Source organism: Cebus imitator, unplaced genomic scaffold (assembly GCF_001604975.1).
Source record: "Cebus imitator isolate Cc_AM_T3 unplaced genomic scaffold, Cebus_imitator-1.0 Scaffold367, whole genome shotgun sequence".
Lineage (NCBI taxonomy): Eukaryota > Metazoa > Chordata > Mammalia > Primates > Cebidae > Cebus > Cebus imitator.
This window is the reverse complement of record NW_016107682.1, coordinates 227,777-245,821: the sequence shown is the minus strand read 5'-3', so window position 1 is coordinate 245,821 and position 18,045 is coordinate 227,777.

The window sequence follows — 18,045 nt, the reverse complement described above, 5'->3', positions numbered from 1 at the left end:
GTGGGTAAGAAGAGGCCGGGTGCAGTAGCTCAAGCCTGTAATCCCAGCACTTTGGGAGGCCGAGGCAGGAGGATCACGAGGTCGAGATCGAGACCATCTTGGCCAACATGGTGAAACCCTGTCTCTACTAAAATACAAAAATTAGTTGAGTGTGGTCACGCATGCCTGTAGTCCCAGCTACTTGGGAGGCTGAGGCAGAAGAATTGCTTGAACCCCGGAAGCAGAAGTTGCAGTGAGCAGAGATTGTACCACTGCACTCCAGCCTGGCACCTAAAAACTCCTTGTATGTATTTGGCCTCAGAAAATTCACTCGTCCTAACAATAAAATACCCATAGAGTTATAATGGTACAAGGAGCCTCAAAGAGACAGCTCCTTTTAAAAAAACTTTTAAAAATTAAATAATTAATAACAAGAAAATAATATTCTACATTTGTGTAAAATATTAAGAATAACAGGCTTGGATGCAGTGGCTGATGCCTAAGCAATCCCAGGAGTTCATTACCAGCCTGAGCAACATAAGACCTTGTCTTTACAAAAAAATTAGTCAGGCATGGTGGTTTGCATCTATCCCAGCTACTGGAGAAAATCATTTGAGCCCAGAAGTTTGGTACGGCAGCTTGGGTGACAGAACCAGATCGTGTCTGTTAAATAAATAAATAAATAAATAAATAAAAATAAAATGGACATCTGTGTACTAGCTAGTCACATTATAAATATCTTTGGGGTCTCCTATGAAACTGTATCCAATCCCTTCTCATCCCCTTCCTGTAAGGTAACTGTAATGTGAATTTAGAGCTGCTCTTTTTATAATATATGCAAGTATTCTCAAATAATATAGTTTAGTTTCAAAAACTGTTATACTAATGGATTTTTACTGCATGAACTTCTCTGACTTTTTGACTCGATATTATATTTGTGAGATTCATCATGTTGTTTAGCTGCAAAGCAGTCATTTTAATTACTTTATGTCATTATATAACTACTATTTATTTATCCATTCTTCTACTGATCAGCACTTGATTTAATTCCATTATTTTGGTAATGCAAACAGTGCAGCTATGTATATTCTTATATAATCTTGTGATTTTTCTTTAGGGTATATATCTAGGAATGAAATTGCTGGTTTACAGTTTATATATCTTCATCATTACTAAAAATGTCAAATTCTTTTCAAAAGTTGCACCAATTTATACTCTCAAAAACAGCATATAAAGAGTTTTTATTGATCTACAGTCTTGCTAAGATTGGCATTGTCAGTGACAGCATCTCATTTTTATTTTAAAGTGCATTTCTCTGATTACTCATGAGGTTGAGTATATTTTCATATGTTTATTGCCCATCTATAATTTGGCTGCTGATATTTTAAAACTTGCCCTTTCTACATAAATAGCATGACTGACTCAATGTGCAAGCAATTCACCCTGAATCTTGTAGAAATTCTTATAAGATGAAGTCATCTTTAAGCATTCCAGTAGACTTTTCATAAAGAAGTTTGTAACATGTTGCTTTTGAACTCTCACATTGCTTTTAGAATGTTATAGACTAAACATCTAGCAGTTTCAGAGCATTCATTGTATACAAGCAGAATATAATAAGTTACCAGTCAGGTCAAGGTTCTTGGATGCAAACATGAATGTGAACTTTCCAGAGGGAGAGGGATTCATACTTTTACAGATTGTAAACGACAGTTTTGCCTCCTGACTGGCTTTATGGCTTATCTTCATAGGAGAAGTTAAAAGATACAGTGGAATATTTTACCTGTTGCAATTAGAAAAGTGAGAATAAAATCAATTTCTCTTATTCTAGGCCCAACATCAATTATTCTAGTTTAGGATGTAGACAGTAGATAGCAGCCTAATGTAGATAGTAGATTCCAAACTAACTCAAGCAGCACCTTATATTAGAATTACTAATTATTTTGAGTCAACCCACAAATTAAAAAGAATTACCTGGTTTAGTATAAATGTCCAAAGATGCTGCATTCACTTTCTTCATCTTCTTGAACAGTTGAGTCAATTCCATTAAACTGGGCTTAGCAAAGTGGGCTTCAGAGATTGAAGTAGGCAAGTGGTACTAGGATGGTCCAAGCATGGAACTGTCGTCCAGATAGGATGAGGAAGGAACCTTCATGGGGGCAGCTGGGTTTAGGGTTTTGGAGTGAGAACATCTGTGTCAGCAGAGAGGAGGGGCAGTGGTGAGAAATTGATTACACATGGATAACTAATCAAATAAGTCAGTATATTAAAGATAATGGGAGCCAGCCTCCTTACTGTTAAAGAAGGGAAGTAAAAAGAGAAAAAGAGAGAAACTAAGAGAAATCTATGGTATTGAAGTGGAATTAGAATTGCCTGTTTGGACTCATTATTTTCAATATATAGAAACAGAGATAGAGAGAGAAATATGTGTATATGTATTCATAAAGAGCACACCTAGCACAAGGGGCACCTTGGAAAAATATCCAATCCCCAGTTTAAGGCAGGAAAAGTATTACATGATTCTGGAACACACTTTTGTGCCAGAAACAAGAACGTGTTCAAAGAATGATGGGCACATGTTAAAAGGGCACAGAGACCAGATTGAAGAGGCTCCTGCTGGCCAAATCTATGACAATTTGAGCTTTAAAAGAAATAATAATGGCTGGGTGTGGTGGCTCACTCCTGTAATCCCAGCACTTTGGGAGATCGAGGTGGGTGAATCATGAGGTCGAGACCATCCTGGCTAACACGGTGAAACCCTGTCTCTACTAAAAATACAAAAAGTTAGCCAGGCATGGTGGTGCACGCCTGTAGTCCCAGCTACTCGGGAGGCTGAGGCGGGAGAATCGCTTGAACCCGGGAGTCAGAGGTTGCAGTGAGCCAAGATTGCGCCACTGTACTCCAGCCTGGGCAACAGAGCAAGACTCTGTCTCAGGAAAAAAAATTATAATAATGGATTAAAATCAATGAATAACATATGAAGCCATGAATCCATACTGATAAAAGTAAATAAATGAAGTTGATAGTTTGATGAAGAATGGGGTATTTATATAGTGTCAAAGTATCTTCCCACAAAATGCTTACTAATTTCAAAGGAGAATAAAATAGTTCTACAGTGGTGAAACCTGGCAGACACTTGACTCAAGGTATTTAACACCATCAGTGATGATATAAATAAGAACTGTGACATTCCTGCCAAATAAGGTGAATCTAAATATGAGGAAAATTTAGATATACCCAGATTGAGGGGCATTCTACAAAATAACAAACTATTTATACTCTGCAAAATTGTCAAAATTATGAAAGTCCAGGAAATACTGAGAAAAGGTTCAAGGTGAAATGATAACTAAAGGCAACATGTGATTCTGGCCTGGATCTTTCTTCTGTAAAAGACATTATTGGGACAATTTGCAAAAACTCCAGTGGGGTCTGAGGATTAGTGTTAGTAAAGTATCACTGTGGATTTCTTGAGTTTGATGGTTTGTTGTGGTGTATATAGGAAAATATTCTTTTTTTTTTTTTTTTTTTTTTTTTGAGACGGAGTTTCGCTCTTGTTACCCAGGCTGGAGTGCAATGGCGCAATCTCGGCTCACCGCAACCTCCGCCTCCTGGGTTCAGGCAATTCTCCTGCCTCAGCCTCCTGAGTAGCTGGGATTACAGGCACGTGCCACCATGCCCAGCTAATTTTTTGTAGTTTTAGCAGAGACGGGGTTTCACCATGTTGACCAGGATAGTCGCGATCTATTGACCTCGTGATCCACCCTCCTCGTCCTCCCAAAGTGCTGGGATTACAGGCTTGAGCCACCGCGCCCGGCCAGGAAAATAGTCTTACTTAGATAAATCTACAATATAATATTTGAAGGTGATCAGACATTCTAATTCTCAAATCAGTTCACGAAAAAGTTTTTGTATTGTTTTTGCAATTTTTCTCTAAGTTTTAGGTTGTTGGAAAAGTAGTTAATAAAATAGGGCCTAACACTCAGATAACATGTATACAATCAAGATAAATTATTTTAATTAAACTTGTTCATGGTATTCAAAGCCCCATGCCTAGCAAGTGCATGTATTTTAAACCAATTAATTAAATCACATCAGAGATGAGTAGAAACAGAGATTGAGATGTACTTGCTAAATATTAGGTCCAGGAAAAGGAAACTATATATTTATGTGTAGGCTAGGCAGCCAGATCATCTGGGTTCAATGTCAGTCCCATTGGTTACTAGCAATGAAACCCTGGGGAATGAATTAATCTCTTTGAGCCTCAGTTACCTCATTTGTAAAAAGCAGAATGATAGTAATTTTCCTTTCCCAAATTTTTGTGAAGATTAAGGAGGAAAACCTTAAGTCATTAGCATAATGTCTAGTGCATTGCAAGTCCTTAAAATGATAGTTCCTATTAATCTTATTGTTTTATTTATTTTTCTACCCCCACTTTCTCTGTCAGGAAAACTTACCTATGCTTGCATTGTTCTCTTTCCCCTCCCAGGTTCTGAATTTGGGGGCAGAAAAGATTATTTCCAAGTATTTCTGAACCTAGAAAGTGGTGTAAAGATGTAACGATAACAATAACCAAATCAACATGTAGCATGCATCATTTCATTTAATCATTTCATCTATGAAGCTAAGAATACTCCTTTGTATGTGGGGAAACAAACATTTAATAGTCAGTAGTTTTATGACCATTATATATAAAAGTAACACAACAACCAATGTTATATCCTCTGACTCAAAAATTTTTCCCCTCTTTCTCAAATGTAAGTATGTTTGCCCCCAAAAACTGCTAATTTGTTTCCAAAGATTTTGGATAGCAGTGATAAGCAAAGCCTGGAGTTACTCAGTGGGAACTCCAGTAATATTTATTGCATTGAATATTTATTGTGTTTAAAGTGTTAACAATCTATGTTACGTATAATAATATGGATTACTTTAGCAGATATTTTATCGAGGTAGATTTGGTATAGAAGGGAAAAAAATAACAAGTGTCTCTGGTGCTTTGCAGAATGGGAAAATATGGTTATTGAATTCGTGAAGAAGCACAAAAAGCCAAAGAATAGAAATAAACCTTTTGTTGGACAATTTTCTATAGGTCTGGCATTACTGCCTACCTTTCTTTATGATACATCTAACTTGACTATCTCTTTAAAACAATTTGTATATAGTTATTTTCTATTAATATTTCCTTGTATCTATTCTCAATACAGAGAGAGAGAGAGAAAGAGGAGAGAGAGAAAAAAATAGCTAATCATCTTTCTCTTTACAACTAAACTTCATTTCACATGCTTGGGAACCATGTGTGAGCAAGTCCTTTCTTTTCTAAGCTAAACAAGGACAGTTGCTTTCCCCATCTGATCCACTTCTCAATAATTGAAAATGTTTACCATTTTCCTTTGGGATTGCTTCCAGACCTCCCTCTTCTTTGAATGTGAGATTCCAGATTGTCTCCACTATTCTAATAGGAGCCTCTCTCAATTCTAAATATAGGACCTGGAGGAATAATCTGTCTTTATTCCTATATACATCTCATTACAATGTGAGCAGCAGATATGGTTTGTGATTTATCTTCAGATAATTTTGTTAAGCATCTGTAGATGCAATTTGAACATGCTGGGGCAATATATAATAAATAAAGGCATTGAAGACTTCCTTTCTAAGACACAAAAGTAAATCAGATGGTGTGATTTAAAAGCCCCAGAAAAAAAAGTAATGAGAAATTTTAAATGGTATAGAGGTAATAGAGTAGCAAACCCCTCAGTCAAGAAATTACTGATATTAAGTATAATATGTAATTAGATATTTCTCTTCTACCTGTAACAAATAACTTTCCTGCTTTGTATAAGGATAGTTCATATTAATAAGAATGAATGATATTTGAAATACCGTCTTAAGCCATTGGAAAATAAGAAAATTAGAGTACTATTCATGAAATTGGTTTATCACGATCTTTTCTGTTTCTAAGTTATTTTACAAGGAAAACACTTCATCAATGTATAAGAAAGATTTAAAGAAATAATTATAGTTACACATTTTAACGATCACTTCCTGAATAATAAAAACATTAACATATTTTAGATAGGAATTTCTAACAGGAAATAAAACAAAATAAGGTCTTCTATTGTTCAAAGAAATATTTTATTTATGTTGCCACAAAGAAGAAAGACATCCTAAACCCAAGGTCACTGAACACTTGGATCTCACTTAAATGATACTAAAAACCTAAGAAAGAGAATCTACATTGTTGTAAATGATGACTTTGTTAGGATGAACTCTTCCAGGTTTTGAAGTTCAAGATACAGAGAGATTCCTTGTCCACAGCAAGAATATTTCACATACACACACAAAAAAACTATGCCTGTGTCCTTCACTCAATTGAAATCTAGGGTAAAGATCCCAGACAGTTAATTTTAGAGTAATGAAACCTATTTGTGGAAATAATCAGCAATATCATGATCATAACGTGCTAAGAAAATAATCTCTCTTTTTTTCTCTTGAAAACTGGCACAAGTGGCCTGTGAACCTTCCTGACGGGAGAAGGCATATTTAATCTGGATGTTCATTTGTAAAACATTTAGCTTAAAAGGCAAAGAAAAATTATTCCTGGACAATTATTCCTTGGAGCAGATTTATTGTGACTTTGAATAGACCATTTGTGTTTGTGTGTGTGTGCATTTGGTAGTGTTGTTTTCCAGGCACATGCAGAAGACAGATTGTTGACAGCCAATGTTTAGTCAAGGGTAAGAATACTTTTGTTTTCATTATAGATCTTCTCTACCAGACAGATGATATGTTCTCTTTTTAATCAGTGCCACAGAAGCTTTTGTGCATTAGGAGAGTGCTGCTAAATATGATAGATCAGATGCATCTCTTAATTTAGTCCCACTAGGAGAATAAGCTATTCTTCTTTTACTAGGCAACAAAAGGGGACTTTTATGTTACTTAAAGCTCAGCTGTATGAAGCCTTTGAGAGATGGTGCAATCACGTTGAACTTTCTTGAATCTTTTACCAGAGGCAAATGGCTGTCTCCATTTTTCACAAAGCATTGCTGTTGAATTGGAATGTTCTTTGGAAATGAGGCTGTACAGTAAACATGTACACATTTAGGACATTTTTTGGCTGGCATTATACTTAATAGGAGTGATGGAAGAAGAGTAAGTAATATTATGAGGAAAGCTCTGGATTGGCCAACTCATTCCCTACCCTGTCCTGCACACAGAGGAAGGCTCCACCATTTCCAGGCAATTCTTTGAGCTTTTATAATACAAAATTGGTGGAAGGAGGGAAAGATAAAAAACCAAAAGCAAGGTAGATGGATCTCTGACAGAAAATCAAAAAGCGTGAAAAAAAAAACCTATAATGTTCAGAGGTTTGTAGGCAAGGCATAAACTTTGCTGGGGGGGGCTCCAGGAAGAAGTGATGAACTTCATGAAGAGAGAAATCTGGACGATGCAATGATGTGAAAGCATAAGCAATTCTGGGATAGAAAAGTGGGAAACTCCCTGGGGTCAGAGGGAGTTTATATTTATAAAATTAATTTATAAAATTAAAAATATATTTTAATTTTATAAAATATTTATAAAATTGAAAAGAGAGAAATTCATGCATTCATGCATTCATTCATTCATTCGTTTTGAGACAGAGTCTCATTCTGTAGCCCAGGTTGGAGTGCAGTGGTACAATCTTGGCTCACTGCAACCTCCGACTCCTGGGTTCAAGCAATTCTCCTGCCTTAACCTCCTGAGTAGCTGGTACTACAGGTGCCCACCACCACACCCAGCTGATTTTTGTATTTTTAGTAGTGGGGTTTCACCATATTGGCCAGGACAGTCTTGATCTCCTGACCTCCTGATCCGCCCGTCTCGGCTTCCCAAAGTGCTGGGATTACAGGCGTGAGCCACTGTGCCTGACCAAGGAGAGAGAATTTTAATGTTTTGTTGTTTCCTCTTTAACGATGTTGAAATATGTACATAAATACTGGATGTCCTGTCTGGATGTACTTCTCTGAATGTTAGCAGCTCTCTGGGACTGAGCCACATGATCAGTGCTTTCTGGGGATTATATCAGCATGAGAGTTGTAAGCTTTTATAATGGGCATTTTCTGCTTGTGCTTCCTGCTTCAGACACATTTTGAAACATTGAAAAATTACCAATAATGATAGTTTTTTGTGAGTCCCTGAATATCTTTGAACTGATAAACTTATTTATCTACAATGCCATTTTAGATACTCACAAAATACTCCCTGTGTTACGCAAACGGTTTGTCTGCTAGCAGTGCTGCATCATAAACTAAGATTTGTGATACTGTTGGCGATACGAGATGGTGAGTGATGATGACTGAGTACAGCATCTTAAGAGCCTGAAGGTGAACTGGAAAAAATTAAAATCAAATTTCAAGAGATTTATTTGGCAACATAAGTCTAGAAAAAACTTACAGGATGTGTAGAAACAAGTAAATATAGAAGTGACCTACCAAGTGGCTTAAGACTTCTTTTTGTTCAAAATATTTCTATTGGGAATGACCCTGATCACTTGGTGAATGTTTTCTTGAATCTCTGAAGTTTTTCTGGGACTTTGGCTTTACAGAAATAACAAAAGGTTTTCAAAGGAAAAGCTAAATATCTCTCAAGAATTATTTCCCTTTCTAAACATGCATCTCTGATTCTATATGATTTAACTGATTTTCTGACTTTTCAAGTTTCCTTTCCTAGCCACTTGCTGTAGGAGGCAGGAAGCCTTGTTCTCTATGTGAAGTCCATTCATCAAGAGAAACAAAAACCCACCTCTAGTCCATAATCAGACTTTGATCATCTGACATCTGCCTACCTCTCTGACTTCATTACCATTCACTCCCTTTCTTGACTGGGCACACTCTCTCCCTCTTCTTTCTGGAAGATCCCAAGAGCAATCCTGCCTCAGGGCCTTTGCATTTACAGTTCCTTCTGCCTGGAATGCTGATCCCTTCATCTGCTGGACTCAGCTTAAATGTGACCTCTGGGGGAGGCCTTTCCTGAGGACCCAACCTAAAGCAACTTTCCCAGTTAATATGGTTTGGCTGCACCTCCACCCAAATCCCATCTTGAATCACAAGTCCCACCATTCCCACATGTCATAGGAGAAAACCGGTGAGAGGTAATTAAATCATGGGGGCAGGTCTTTCCTGTGCTGTTCTTATGATAGTGAATAAGTCTTATGAGATCTGATGGTTTTAAAAACAGGAGTTTCCCTGCACAAGCTCTTTCTCTGTCTTCACCGCTGCCATCCATGTAAGACATGACTTGCTCTTCTTTGATGTCCACCATGATTTTGTGTCCTCCCCAGCCATGTGGAACTGTAAGTCCATTAAAACCCTTTTCCTGCATAAATTAGCCAGTCTCGGGTATGTCTTTATCAGCAGTGTGAAAATGCCCTAATATACCAGTTATACTGTTTCTCATAATCCTGTTTTACTTTCTTCACAGAACTTATAACTCTCTAAAACTATCTTACTGATTTAGTTGCTAATTTTCTTTCTTTTAAACTCAATAATAATAATAGTTACTGACTTACTATGAACCTAACATTATTCTAAATGCTCTTTGTAGATTACTCTATCTTTACAATCATTTTATGGAATAAGTACTATTAATATTCCCATTTAATAATTAAAAGACCTGAAGTGTAGAGAGATGAAGTAACTTGCCTAAGGGTACAGAGATGGTGCCAGGGTTCCAGCCTAGGCAGCCTGGCTCCAACATCTATCTGTAACCACTAGGCAAAGCCTCCTTTCAACAAGGTCCTTTCCAAATGAGAGAACTTGTCTGTCCTATGTGCCACTGTATCTAGCCCCAGCACCTCACACAGGACTTGGCTCAATTAATGATTGTTGAACTTTGTGTGAATAAATTTGTTAACAGCAACATGACCTTGTTTTATTTTCTGTAAACAGAGAAGCAAACTTTCACTTTCCCATTTAATAGAAAGGACAGAGCCCAATCTCTTGTTACAAGAGTAACTGGAAGCAGGGGCCTACCCAGGGCTGCTCCAGAAATCTGGATGGGGAAAAGTGGATCCTGCATGAAGTCTTGAGAAAATTTCTTGGGTGACTTTTTATGAAGTTTCTGAGTTAATCGCAAAATAGGAAATTCAGGACCAGTTTACCAACTCTAAATGGAGGAAAATTCAGACACAGAACCAAAGCATAGCGTGAAATAACAAATCTCCCCACACCTTCTCCATATCAGGTGTGGACACAGAAAATTAAGCTGTCTTGGATCATGCATCTATGATTTGCAGCTGGGTACCAGGAAACCTCCTTCTCCCATAGTCTACATCTCTGCTATACCTCCTCTGGGCTCCCACAGCTTTCTGTGCAAACCTGCATCTCTTCACTTATCACATTACATAGAATTTAGCTAGTTCTCTGTCTCCTTTCCTCTCTAAATGGTAAAGTCCTTGAACAAAATATCATGTCTCCTTTATCACTTACATATTATAGCACAGTTTATAGCATATACTTGGTAAATGTCAGCTGAGTCCGTCTGACCTGCTTTAGTTACTTCTCTGAGAGTGAAAGAGATGGTTACACTAGATGCTTGGAAGTTACCTTCCAGCAAGAAGTGTTGGACTGGTCAGGTAAGGGCTATGCATTGATCTGGTTTAGGAATTGAGTCCAGCTACAAAAAGATATTTCTTTGTCTATACACACTAACATCTGGCTGTGTCCCATCTATTTTATAACTGGATAACCATGCCTTTTCTTTGTCCTATTCCTATTTTCCCATTATCTCTTCCTTGCACTGCCAGTTATTTATATATTTAATATGCAAATATGGATGCACCAGCTCATACATCAGAGGCCTGCCTTGGCAACCATGAGACCTATTAGAAGCAGATCTATGCATCTTGATTAGAACAAGTCCCTTTGAGGCCATCCATTCATCTGGGCTGGCTGTGTTTATCATCTGGGGCTGCTCTTTTTTTCTCCCCTGTTGTATTACTGGTATTTGTATAACCACTATTCAATTCTCTTTTTCTGTATATAATTTCTCTGGATATTTTTGTCCAATCAATCACAAAAGAAAAACTAAACATATCAACAACAATAATCATGTTCTCCTCATTTTCAGGAATTCAGACTTATTTCTACAGAACACACTATGATTTGTATCACTTATTTATTCTACAAAATCAACCTAATGTATTGGAATCACTAAATAAATTCTATGATTTTCTTAATCAACTATTTTACTTTAAAAACAAACAGAAAACCTGAATCACCACATTCTTTACAACATTAATCCTAATATTCATGAGCTAGGTAAAAAACAATTAGTTTCCTGAGTCCCTGATCCATCAAATCTTTGTTTCTTCTTCTTGCAAATTTATTAATTTAATAAATACATATTGAGTGCCCTATATGTTGGAAAGTAACACAGAAAAGCCTTGTTTTTTCCTAATATTGAGTCAATTTGTTCAGTGTCTTTCAGTTGTCTAATTGTATTTGAATGTATTCTGTGCCATTGATACAACCTTTAGTCTCTTCTTTCTTTCTTTAAATGTCAGATCCAAACAATATTCCTCCATGCCCAGCACAGAATGCATAGAAAAGAGGCTTAATAATGTATCTCATTGGAGAAATGGGAGAATATTCATTTTCTGGCACATAGCAGATGATTAACAAGGAGTTATTGAATAAAAATGAATAGATGAAGTTAAGTTTAAAATAAAAGTTTTCAATTGATACTGCATTAAATTCCTCTTTTCTTTTTCATTACCAGTCCTTCTTCATTCCTCTCACTATCAACAGAACTATCAACCTCTCTGTGAGCTGAGAACATTTCTGTCCCATTTCTCTCCTTGTGCCCTTAAAACACTGGTCTTTGTGGCACTCTAGGAACAATGCTCTGAAGCTTCTAGAAATAGAGAAAGCCTGAGATCATGGTGATAACTCTGTGCTCATTTCTTATAATACTTCTAATGAAGAACAAGCGTAAGGAGTTGAGAAGCCTAAGAAGAGAAGAAAGAATAATTTGATTCAGCAAATATTTATGAAATATGTTGCACGTATCTCTGTTCTAGATGCTAAAGATAAAGAGCTAAACAAGATGAACAACATTTTCTTATAATGGAAAAAAAGACTAAGCAAACTACTATATATAGAAAAATATCAGAGAAAAAGTATTTTTGGAGAATTAAAATATAATAAAATATTGTGACAGAGAGTGACTGCTAATCACTTCAGTTTGGGAGATCAGAGAAAGACTCTTTGGTCGGGAAGGGGTAATACCTAAACTGAGATCTGAATGACAAGAAGGACCAGCCACACGAACATCAGGGTGAGAGCATTCTCACTGATAAGGCAGATACCTGAAACTTGGTAAGATCAAGGGACAGATAGGAGATGTGTGTACCTGGAGTAAACTCCTCTCTCACTTCCTGCTTCTTTTCTTTACCTCCCTGACAACCATTGATCTCTGATACTCTGCAGACTTTCAAAAGCAAATACCTCTCCAGAAGTCAGATGCCCCACTATGCCTTTTATACAAGTCAACACTTGTATGAGTGATAAGTGATAAGAGGAACTGAAAGTCCATTAACCCCTTTCTCGTTGAGAAAAAAGAAGATGCAGCTCACTGCCCATGCTCATGGAATTTTGCAAAAACACGCTCTGAGGCTGAAGCAAATCTGACTGATTTTCAATGTGAAAATAAAATATAAAAACGGTTCTTGGAGTTATTTCTAAACATATCTATATCAGAGTCACCTGTTTTGAAAAACTCAGATTCATCAAATCAATCTTCAGCCAACAACTGTTTGAGAACAATGTTAATATCACACCTAGGAATGCTTTGCTTTCTAGGATTTGACATTTTCAGCAACAGAGTTATAACATTTTGTAAATGGAAATACCACTACTAAAAACAGAATGCCACAAATAGAATGATGTCTTTTGTTTCCAAAGTTGATATACTAGAGTGATGTCAAAATGATAATAAAAGGGAGATATTTTGTGGGTTAAAGCAATTTATGCTGAGGTGTGAAAGAATCACTGCCTAATGCATTTTCATTGAAAGAGGAAACATTAACTGAAACAAATATCTTAATTGGTCATACTCAATGGTTTTCGTGTCTTGACATTATTAAAATGCCCAGCACACACTTAGCGAATATATCCCTCATTACACTCAGCTTCTAGTGGGAGTGAAGAGCTAGGTGTTGTCAGGGAACAGACAGTCAAAGAGTACCCAGCCAGAACCACTGTCATCCCAGAGTAACCGTGGGCCTCAGGGAAGTATGGGATACCATTGAGTGCACCAACATATATGTAATGAGAGTACCAGGAGGAGAGGAAAGAGAGAAAGGAGATTTTAAAATATTTAAATAAATAATGGCTGAAAACTGATAAAATTTATTTTAAAACACTAATTTGTAAGTGTGGGAAACTCAATGAATTCCAAGTAAGATAAAGTTATCTACAAATAGACATATCACAGTAAAACCGCCAAAAGCCAAAGACTTTGAGAAAATCTTGAAAGCAGCAAGAGAAAAATGGCTTGTCATTTATGAAGGAAACCCAGTAAGATTAACAGCTGACATATCAGAATCAGTGGCGGCCAGAAGGCAATAGAATGATATATGTGAAATGCTCAGTGAAAACACTGTTATTCAAGAACCCTGTATCCAGCAGTCATTTTTACAAAATGCATGGAAATAAAGACATTCTCAGATAAACAAAATTCAAGTGAAATTGAATTGAATTGCTGGCAGAATCACCTTACAAGAAATACTAAAGGTAGTGCTTCAATATTAAAGCAAGCAAAATCAGATGGTAATTCAAATCCATATAAAAAAAAAAGGAAAGCACATTTATAAAGATAATTATAGAATATGAAAGACAGTACGAGTGAATATTCCCCTTTCTTCTCTTAAGTAATTTAAAAAGCTATTGTATAAGATAACACAGGTATAACATATTTTGGGGCCTATAACTTATAGAAATGTAACATACTTGCCAATAACAGCACGAAGAATGGTAGGAACAAAGTTATTTTGAGTTATAGAAATTAATTCATTTAGTAACTCAAATTTCTAGGAATAAATAAAGAAAACTGAGGATGGTGAATAAGAAGTTTAATATAACAAAAGCTGTAAGTATGTTTATATATATATATATATATATGTATATACACACACACACACATATATATATATATAACTATTTGTTTTCCTCTCACTTTCTTTAAAGGTAATATGTATAGAATAATAATCATAACAATGTAATTTTGGATTTATAACATTTGTAGATGTAAAATGAATAACAATAATACAACACAAATGTAGAAGTGGATTAGAATTAGCATCTACAATTAAGTTAATATGAATCTGAATCTATTTTTGGTAAGTTAAGTTCTAGAGCAATCATTAAACATGTGATTTAAAACTTTTTAAAAAGTATTGAAAACATTATTAAATAAATTAAAATGCTACATTAGAAAATATTCACTAAATGCAAAAGAGAACAGTACAGGAGGAATAGAATATTAAAAAAATGAGACATAGAGAAAACAAAAAGTAAAATGTCAGATGTAAATCTAACTATATCAATGATTACCTTAAATGAGAATGTTTCAACTATATGCTATCTACAGGAGACACACTTTAGATTCAAAGATACAAATAGATTAAAGTTAAAAGGATGAAGGAGATCTATCATGCAAACAGCAACCATTAGAAATCTTCAGTGTCAGAAAAAAACAGATTTCAAAACAAAAATATTAGTAGAGACAAAGGGAAACTTCTGTAATCATGAAAGGGTCAACCTATCAGGAAGATAACTCAATGATAAACATATGTATATATCTACTTAAAAACAGAGTGCCACAGTACATGAAGTGTAAACTCAAACAGAAAATTCAAAAACAGTAGTTGGAAACTTCAATAGCCCACTTTCAATAATGGATAAAGCAACTAGGCTAAAAATCAACAAGGAAATAGAAGACTTGAACCACAGTCTAAACCAATTATACCCAACAGACATCAATAGAACACCTCATCCAACAGCAGCAGAATATATATTCGTCTCAAGCATACATGGAACACTTCTCAGACCATATGCTAGGTCACAAAACAAAACTCAATAAAATTAAAAGAATGGAAGTAATTAAAAAATACCAAATATGTTCTCTGACCAAAATGGAACAGAATTAGAAATTGATAACAAAAAGAAATTTGGGAAATCTACAGATATGTAAAAATTAAACAACACACTACTAAATAACATAAGAACCAAAAGAGAAATTATAAAATACTTTGAGAGAAATAAAAATGAAGATACAGCATACCAAAAACTTATAGAGTGAAGCTAAAGCAGTGCTTAGTAGGAAATGTATAGCTGTGAATGTGTATATTTTAAAAAAGGATACCTCAAATGAAAAACCTAATCTACCTGAAAACTGAAAAAGGAAAATCAGATTAATCCTAAAGCAAGCAGAAGAAAGGAAAAGAGATTAGAGAGGAAATTAATGTTATAAAGAATAGAAAAACAATAGAGAAAATCAATGAAAACAAAAGCTGATTCTTTGAAAAGATGAGCAAAATCAGCCAAACTTTAGCTAAACTGACCAAGAAAAAAAAAATGAGAAGACTGAAATTACTAGAATCAGAAGTGAAAGAGGGAATATTACTAGCAACCTTAAGGAAATAAAAAAAGGATTGTAAAGGAACACTATGAACAATTCTATGGCAATAAATTAAACAATTTAGATGAACTGGATAAAGTCCTAGAAAGACATATGGTAGTGGAAATAGGTAGACCTGTAGCTATGAATGGCAAGAAAGGATGGCGCACAATGAGAAGGGTCGCACTGGACATGGTGAAAAGTGGTCAGTCTGGATATACTTGGGAGGAAGGACCAATGAGGTCTCATAGGTCAAATGTAAGAGGGAGTCAACGATGGTGTCTTGTTTTTTTCCTAGAAGAACAAACAGGATGGCTATTCCGCAAACTGCAAGGGGAAAGACCATAGGTGGAATTGTTTTAGGAGTATGCAGGGTATCTTTTATTTACCACTTTGCAGGCATTCTCTACCCACGCTCATTCTGCTCTGTTCCCCGGTAAGCCTACTGTGGAGTATGATCTTGTGCTCTCTGGGCCTCCAGTGTATGTTCAGCCAATGGGAGGCCTGGTATGAGATTTAAAGAAAGTAAGAGTTGCTCTACAGTCTCACAGGGGGTCACAGCTCCTGTCAATTACCTCCATACCTCTCTCTTTCTCTCTCTCCCTCCCTCCCTCTCTCTCTCTCTCTCAGTGACAACTGCTTCCTCTTTTCACCTCTTTTGCCTCCAAGATTGGTGGGACAATAACCACCTTTATTAGCACTGGGGCACTGCACTAATGTCTGTGGTTTCTCTACACTCTGTAAATAGACTCTTTATTAAACTGTCCTCAAATTATCCAATTAAAGTGTGCTATTTGTTTGTCCTGCCAGAACTAGGACTGATAGGAAAGGAAGATCTGATATTTGGTTTTGGAATTACTGAGATATGAAGGAAGAGACGAGAATGGGCAGTAGGATATTTGAGTCTGGAATTCAGGGGAGAGGCCTAGAGACAGGAATTTAGGAATCACTAGGAGAAAGAAGTTAGAACCAGAAGCCTTGATGAGATCACCTCAGCAATGAGGAAAGAGAGAAAAAATAAGAAGAGTGAGACCTGAGCTCTAGACACACCAGTATTTTTTTCTTTTTTGGTTGTTGTTTTTTAAATTATGTTAACAATGTTAAATTTTTATATATTTAGGGGGAAAAAGTACAGATTTCTTACACGTATATATTGCATGGTGGTAAAATCTGGGCTTTTAGTGTACCCATCACCCAAACAGTGAACATTGTTGTATCCAATAGGTAATTTTTCACCCCTCACTCCCCTCCTATCTTCCTACCTTTTATGTAGAGATTCTGATGTTAAGAGATTGGATAGAGCAGGAGGAACTAGCAGAGAAGATTGAAGAAAGCAGAAAGGGAGATAGGAGGAAAACCAGGGGAATCCATCCTGGAAGCCAACTGAGGAAAGTATATCAGGGCAGGAGAACAATCTGCTGTATGAAATGCTGCTAAGAGACCAGTACAAGTACAACCGAGAGCTGACCATTGTACGCAGCGATGTGGAGTTTATCATTGACCCCAGCAAGAGTGTTTTCAGTGGGGTGGGATAACAAAAGCCTATTTAGAGTCAGTTTTAAAGAGAATAAGAACTGGAGTGAGCAAGTATAAACAAGTCTTGAATTTTGCTACAAAGGGACCAGTATATGGGCAATGTCTAAGGAGGAAAGAGAAAATTTGTTTTTGTGTTTATTTTGTTTTATTAAGACGGGAGAAATAACGGCATGTTTTTATGCTGATAGACATGATTCAGTAGAAAGGGGATAATAATACTGCAAGTGAGAAATGGGAGAATTGCTGGAGGATGCTGTTGAATTGGAAAGGGCGTCTAAGGCACAAGGAGTTGGGAGGTTGCCTGAGGTAGGCGCACAGGGTACAGATAGATGGTTCATCTACAGGAACAAGCAGGAAGGCACAGTGTGAGGATTCAAATTTCTCTTCTGATGACATTTTCTCAATAAAGTAGGAACCAAAAAGATAAACCAAGAGTGAAGATGGGAGGGAGGGGTTGAAGTTAAAGGAGAGGTTGTGAGTGGTTACCGACACGTGAAAACATCAGGAATTTAGGAAAATGTAGTCTGAATGTTGGCAGGATCGAAGGATCGCATGAAGTTCACTGTCATGAATTTAAAGTGGTACCATGTTCAGCTGGAAGGAGGCAGTTACAGAGTAAACAGACAGTTTGATTCAAAGGGGAGTTGGGGTTTTACTAAGTGAGTATGACAAAGCTGTGTGGCCTTGGACAACTTATTTAACCTCTCTGAATTGTAATTCCCTCATGTGTAAAATAAGCATAAGATTACTTATGAAGAATGCTATATGCATTAAATAACACAAATTGAAACTTATCAAGTGCCTGGCACGTAGCAAGTGCACAGTAAATTTCTGCTAGATTTATTGTTATCGGAAAATCTATTTGGGCTGTGAAAATTTCTT